The following is a 6,743-nucleotide window of genomic DNA, read 5'->3' as shown; positions in this document are numbered from 1 at the left end:
GTGTTTTTGAAAGGTGAACTGTAGAGGTATTTTCGAAAAAAAAAAAGGTTGCTCCTAACATCGTCCAAGAGCTTCTAGTAAGCTTGGATTTGCAGTTCACCTAATTTTCCATTGAAGAGAAGTGTCCTGACTTCTTGCTGCTTTATACAGAGGTCACCACTAGCGTTCTCAAGCATGTTATATTACTATAATGGTCGTATAGATAGAGAGCATTTCATTTGAGTTCGAGCTACCACAAGTGTTCCTGATGAGAGGTGAAACCTCGAAACACGTGTAGAACAATGGTGTAGCTGGAATTGAAAAATAATGCAATTGTACTTTTATTTCAACGTATTTTCTCTGCGTAAAGGGTGCAAAATGCAAGGCTATTGTCGGAATAAAAGGTTATTACTAACATCGCCCATTAGCCTCCAATGAGATTGGATTTGAAGTTCTCCTAATGTGCCATTGAAGTCTAGCGACTTCTTGTTGTTTCATAGAGAGGATTGGCTATTTAAACTTTTAAAAGCCTAGCTCAAATTTCTGAGCCAAGATATACGTCTTCTCCTGATACTTTTTTTGAACGTTATTTTTCCCTATATGATAAATCCTATAGGATGCTGTATCTTTCATTATACAATAAACGCCTCTTTCTTGTGCCGTTATTTCTACTTATGTTCTTTCGCCATTCTTTTCAACGCCTCTATATTGGACACTTTTCATGATACTCATACAGTTTTAGTTCCTCATAGAAACTATCTATACTACAATCACAATAAAGATGAACTAGAAATAAACAAACCAAGACACGTTGAATATTATGAGGAGCACTCCCAAATCATAATTTACAATGCATATACATTGTAAATCCCAAATCATGATTTACAAAGTTTCTACATTGTAAATAATGAGTCAAAAGTGCTTCTCGTAACATTCAACGTGTGTGGGTTTTTTTTATTTCTATAGTTTGTTTTTAAACCAAGAGAAGTAAACTAAAAAGACAGATTCACACCCAAGAAAGTCACTAGAAAAGTCGCCAAATGCATTTTCTTTTTTGGTTGATCATATCGGCCTTCGATGGTAATCCATAAATATTATATTATACTAATACGTCGCTAAAGAGTTCTAAAAACAACTATTTTTTAGATAAAAGCAGACTAAACGTCTAAAAGTTAAAGGAATAACGCAGAAAACTCAAAAAATGCTAACATAATTTAATTAACCTATGAAATGCCAATCGTGTCAAAATTTCATAAATGTCATAAGTGTCAAAATTTTATAACAGTGGAGTAAACTTGCCAGAGGTTGGACCAATTACAAACAAGCATTACGGCGTGGTAAATTTGAACTACTCCTCCTGGTTTAAAAACAGACCATAGTGCATCTTTATTGTGATTTTTTCACAAGTTTTTGAAAAAAAAATGGAGAAATAAAATTTAAAATAATATTACGAAGTGACTCACCTCTGATCTGGATTAATACGTGTGACTTACCTGAAATATAAAAACCCGTGTTGAGCTGCCCCCCCCCCCACTTGCAAAAATTAAAAAACAAATAGCCCTGATTTATGAGCTATTTATGAGCTCTCATATTCCGCAAACTAAAAATTTTGAGCTCGTTCCACTTAGCAGGAATTTAATACCCTAATGGGGGGGGCTGAGTCAGCCCCCCCCACTACTTAAAAATAGGAATATTGAATCGGTTTTTGCGGCAGAATTACGAGCTATTTATGAGCTCTTAAAATTATATAGTTTCGATTTTTGAGCTCATCCCCTTCACCCCCAAACAACCCTTTAATTGATTTAACTTAAGAGAAAGATGCTGAGAAAACTTAAAATATATCGTATTGCGGATATAATTCATATAGCTTATATACTCTAAGAATAAACTATTAAATCAAGAGCATTTCGATTATTGAGCTACAACCCCTTCGCAAGAAAACCACCCTATCTTCCCGGCTTAAGAGAAAGTTGTACTTAAAATGCATTAAACTAATTATTTGGCGACTACATATCATTTAATAATTTATAAGCTTCCAAATTACGCGCATTTAGATCAGTAGATTGCAATTTATTTTGTATAGTGCAGTCACTGAAGGTAAAAATCAACGATTACCTTCAATTTCGGTGAACCTTCATCGATTTTCACGAAAATTGGTCAGTAGTTAGAGGATACGTCAAGAAACAAAGGTGACATGGTACCACCTTGCGCCTTTACCCTGAGGGTGGATACCGCCCCTTCTCGGGGGTGAAAATTATTTTATAAAAAATAAATGCACAAATCAATAAAAGAACAAATTAAAAGCAAAATTTATTATATAAAGTTAATAAAATAAGTCAATACTTTTTAAGTTACATATTAAAGATCAAAGATTTTAATTATTTGTGAAAAAAATGCATGTTTTGAAAAGGTTTTTTGTAAATCACTGAAAAACTTTAAGTTTTTACAAAAAAGTTAATAGTAGTTTAATTCGTATAACTTATATTCTAAGAATAAACTCTTAAATCACGCGTCTTTCGATTATAGAGCTACAACCCCTTCGCAAGAAAACGACCCCATATTCCCGGCTTAAGAGAGAGTTGTTCTTAAAATAATTTAAATTAATTATTTGGCGACTACATATCGTTTACTAATTTATGAGCTTGCAAAATATACGCATCTCAATTATTGAATTGCCATTTTCTTTCTATAGTGCAGTCACTGAAGGTAAAAATCAACTAGTACCTTCGATTTCGGTAAATCTCCATTTATTTTCACGAATTGACAATAACAACTTGGGGTTTTAGCCTGGGGTATATGTCACCCCTTCTCGGGAGTGAAAATTACTTTATTAAAAATAACCCCACAAATCGAGAGAGGGACAAATTGTAAGCAAAATTTGTTATATAATGTGATTAAAATAAATCAATACTTTTTGAGTTATTAAAGATCAAATATTTTAATTTTTGGAAAGAAAATGCATGCTTTAGAGCGATTTTTCATAAATGACTCAAAAACTGTAAGTTTTTACAAAAAAGTTTTCATCACTAAAATTGAAGCTAATAAAAAATATAATAAATTGCTTACTTGAAAAACCCTTTAATGTTAATTTAAAGTAAGTTATTGGTAATTAAATATATATTTTTTTCCGCGACTGTTAAAATCTAAGGGTTCAAGCTTAAATAACGGGAAAGAGATGCATTTTATAACACTTAGGTACTAAATACTTGTCAAAGTACTTAGAAATACCTATGAAAAATAAGATGCAGACAAAGTTGATAGTATCAAAATCCGCTCACCAATTTTCGTGAAAATGAATGGAGATTTACCGAAATCGAAGTTACTAGTTGATTTTTACCTTCAGTGACTGCACTATAGAAAGAAAATGGCAATTGAATAATTGAGATACGTATATTTTGCAAGCTCATAAATTATTAAACGATATGTAGTCGCCAAATAATTAATTTAAATTATTTTAAGAACAACTCTTAAGCCGGGAATATGGGGTCGTTTTCTTGCAAAGGGGTTGTAGCTCTATAATCGAAAGACGCGTGATTTAAGAGTTTATTCTTAGAATATAAGCTATACGAATTAAACTACTATTAACTTTTTTGTAAAAACTTAAAGTTTTTCAGTGATTTACAAAAAACCTTTTCAAGACATGCATTTTTTTCACAAATAATTAAAATCTTTGATCTTTAATAACTTAAAAAGTATTGACTTATTTTATTAACTTTATATAATAAATTTTGCTTTGAATTTGTTCTTTTATTGATTTGTGCATTTATTTTTTATAAAATAATTTTCACCCCCGAGAAGGGGCGGTATCCACCCTCAGGGTAAAGGCGCAAGGTGGTACCATCTCACCTTTGTTTCTTGACGTATCCTCTAACCACTGACTAATTTTCGTGAAAATCGATGAAGGTTCACCGAAATTGAAGGTAATCGTTGATTTTTACCTTCAGTGACTGCACTATACAAAATAAATTGCAATTTACTGATCTAAATGCGCGTAATTTGGAAGCTTATAAATTATTAAATGATATGTAGTCGCCAAATAATTAGTTTAACGCATTTTAAATACAACTTTCTCTTAAGCCGGGAAGATAGGGTGGTTTTCTGGCGAAGGGGTTGTAGCTCAATAATCGAAATGCTCTTGATTTAATAGTTTATTCTTAGAGTATATAAGCTATAGGAATTATATTCGCAATACGATATATTAAGTTTTCTCAGCATCTTTCTCTTAAGTTAAATCAATTAAAGGGTTGTTTGGGGGTGAAGGGGATGAGCTCAAAAATCGAAACTATATAATTTCAAGAGCTCATAAATAGCTCGTAATTCTGCCGCAAAAACCGATTCAATATTCCTATTTTTAAGTAGTGGGGGGGGGCTGACTCAGCCCCCCCCACTAGGGTATTAAATTCCTGCTCAGTGGAACGAGCTCAAAATTTTTAGTTTGCGGAATATGAGAGCTCATAAATAGCTCATAAATCAGGGCTATTTGTTTTTTAATTTTTGCAAGTGGGGGGGGCCAGCTCAACACGGGTAATATAAAAAGAAAATGTTAGTATACAGTAAAATATGTTTTTAAAACCAAATAAACATTAAAGACTACGACGGAATTAACATTTTTAACATTTGAAAGGAAGTATAGAAACTTTTTGACAAACTAAAATAGATAAATATATAGGAACATTCATTTCACTATTCCACTGGGACTGTCGTAATACAGAACAATTAGTCCGTAGTTCATCCTCTCGTGTTTTGGCACTTACTTTCCTTCATGGAGCTCTAGCAGATATCTTCAAGAGCAACTTGCCAAATTATTTGAAAATGAAGACGTTTGACCAATGTGTGCTTCCAGTCATGACTTACGGCGCCGAAAAACTATCGTTAACCCAGGCCACAGCAACCAAACTTAGAGTGGCCCCAAAGAAGAATGGAACGGTCACTACTTGGACTGCCTTTCAGAGAAAGGGTCAGAAACGAAGAAATCAGAAGAAGGACAGATGTCACAGATGTCATAGTGCGAGTAGCACTGAAGTGGAATTGCGCGGGCAATGTAGCCAGAATGAAGGACGGGAGGTGGACCCAAAAAATTACAATGTGCAGACCACGAGCCGACAAAAGAAGTAGAGGTAGACCACCTACACTATGGACAAACGACGTCAAAAGGATTGCTGGGAATTGGTTGCAGGAAGCCCAAGTCCCAAAAATTCGGGGAGGCCTATGTTCAACTTTGGATGCAGAAGACTGCATAATGAATATAGCTCTAGTTTACCCTTTTCATCCAAAGCATAACAATTTTATTACAATTCAGACCTTATTAGGGAATAAAAGATTTACTTACACGAGTTTTCGACGATATTCAACAACAAATTAAAATGCTGCAACTTTATTGGTACTATAGTTTCTTGGCCAAGCCGTTCTTCTATTCTTCGTAAATTCAGTGCTTTATATAATTATTTTCCCATATTTTACAGGCTATTCTAAAACTTGGGCCCAGTTTATCATCCACACATTTTAGTGATATTCTTCCAATATTTTCGTTTAAATTGTCATGGTCTCTAATTTATTCACCTGTCCTTTTTCTGCCTGACTACATTATATCAGACTCATTTTTACGTATGACTATGTTTTTTGGATTCCTTATACCAAATTTCACATTGAAATAGCTGATAAATACATATTACATACAATATTTTGTTCTATAACAGGTCATATACTGAGCAAATGAAGTAAAAACTTTGTCAGTTGTAATTCAAGATTGCATCTCAACAAGGCTTCTAGAAGGGTTTGTTTGTCTGCGTGTTCATTATCTAAATATTTGTTAGACATTCCGCATATTTTGTTCGTAAAAAAGTTATTGGCTAAATGCTTCGGAAATCGTCGTTCTTGCAAGTGATGTTCATGTTCAATGCTTGTTTTGTTTTAAGTTTTGAAATTCTATGGGAAATGTTTTAAAGTTACCCAAGTGTTATTCGTTTGTTTAAATATTTTTTTATTTTATAAATTTTAAGCTTGCTAAAATGCTTTTTAGTTGTAAGAAGTTATTATAATATATTCCTTTCAAATCTCAGTAAAATACTTAGATAAGTCCAACCATAGGTACATTTTTCAGTTAACTTTTCATTTTCTGCGAAATAAAAAAAACGATTATATGCCTATCGATAGATTTGATAACAAATTTGTTTTAAAAAGTATTTTGTACAATGAGTATGGAATGATCTAGCTATTCCATTGAATTGTATAATATACTTCTTTCTAAGACTGTACAGGTTGTTTTTGAAATAACAAATATAAATATACCAAAAGTTAATGAAATTTTATTTATTTTTAAATGTTAATTTAGGTATTTTTGCGAACTGATTTACAGTAGTTACATTCTTTACGCAATTCAGTATTTTTATGGGGGAAAGCAACAATTTTGCTTTAAAATAAATTTATTTTAACGTTTCGAATTCCACTTCGGAAATCGTTCTCAAAATTCAAAAAATTAAGAAATTAAGCACATTTTGATTTTGTTATTTGAAAAAAATTCTTTTGATTATTTCATTCATAGGAGAATCTGGCCAATAGAAGACTAAAGAAATAAAAATTACAGAGATTATTTCATTCATAGGAGATTCTGACCAATAGAAAGCTACAGAAATCTGAATTAAATCGATAATTTTTGATAATCTCCCATCGTTAAGTATATTACGTCAGATGCCCTTCGTTGCTACGAAAAAATACATTCAGTGACATTAATGACAATTAATGTTTTAAAAATTATAAAAGTGATG

At 32.3% G+C, this 6,743-nt stretch overlaps 1 long non-coding RNA gene across 1 annotated transcript; it reads right to left on the bottom strand.

Moving 5' to 3' along the window:
* Positions 1-119: 119 nt before the first annotated feature.
* LOC126882439 (uncharacterized) lies at positions 120-6,262 on the bottom strand. The gene is made up of 3 exons (XR_007697347.1): positions 5,614-6,262; positions 4,502-5,543; positions 120-1,472 (listed from the first exon to the last, which is right to left on the bottom strand). It is a non-coding gene; the product is annotated as an uncharacterized LOC126882439 (long non-coding RNA).
* Between the last annotated feature and the right edge of the window lie 481 nt (positions 6,263-6,743).

Source organism: Diabrotica virgifera, chromosome 3 (genome assembly GCF_917563875.1).
Source record: "Diabrotica virgifera virgifera chromosome 3, PGI_DIABVI_V3a".
NCBI classification, from domain to species: Eukaryota; Metazoa; Arthropoda; class Insecta; order Coleoptera; family Chrysomelidae; genus Diabrotica; species Diabrotica virgifera.
Note: the sequence above shows the minus strand (reverse complement) of the source record. Positions and strands in the feature narration are given on the sequence as shown.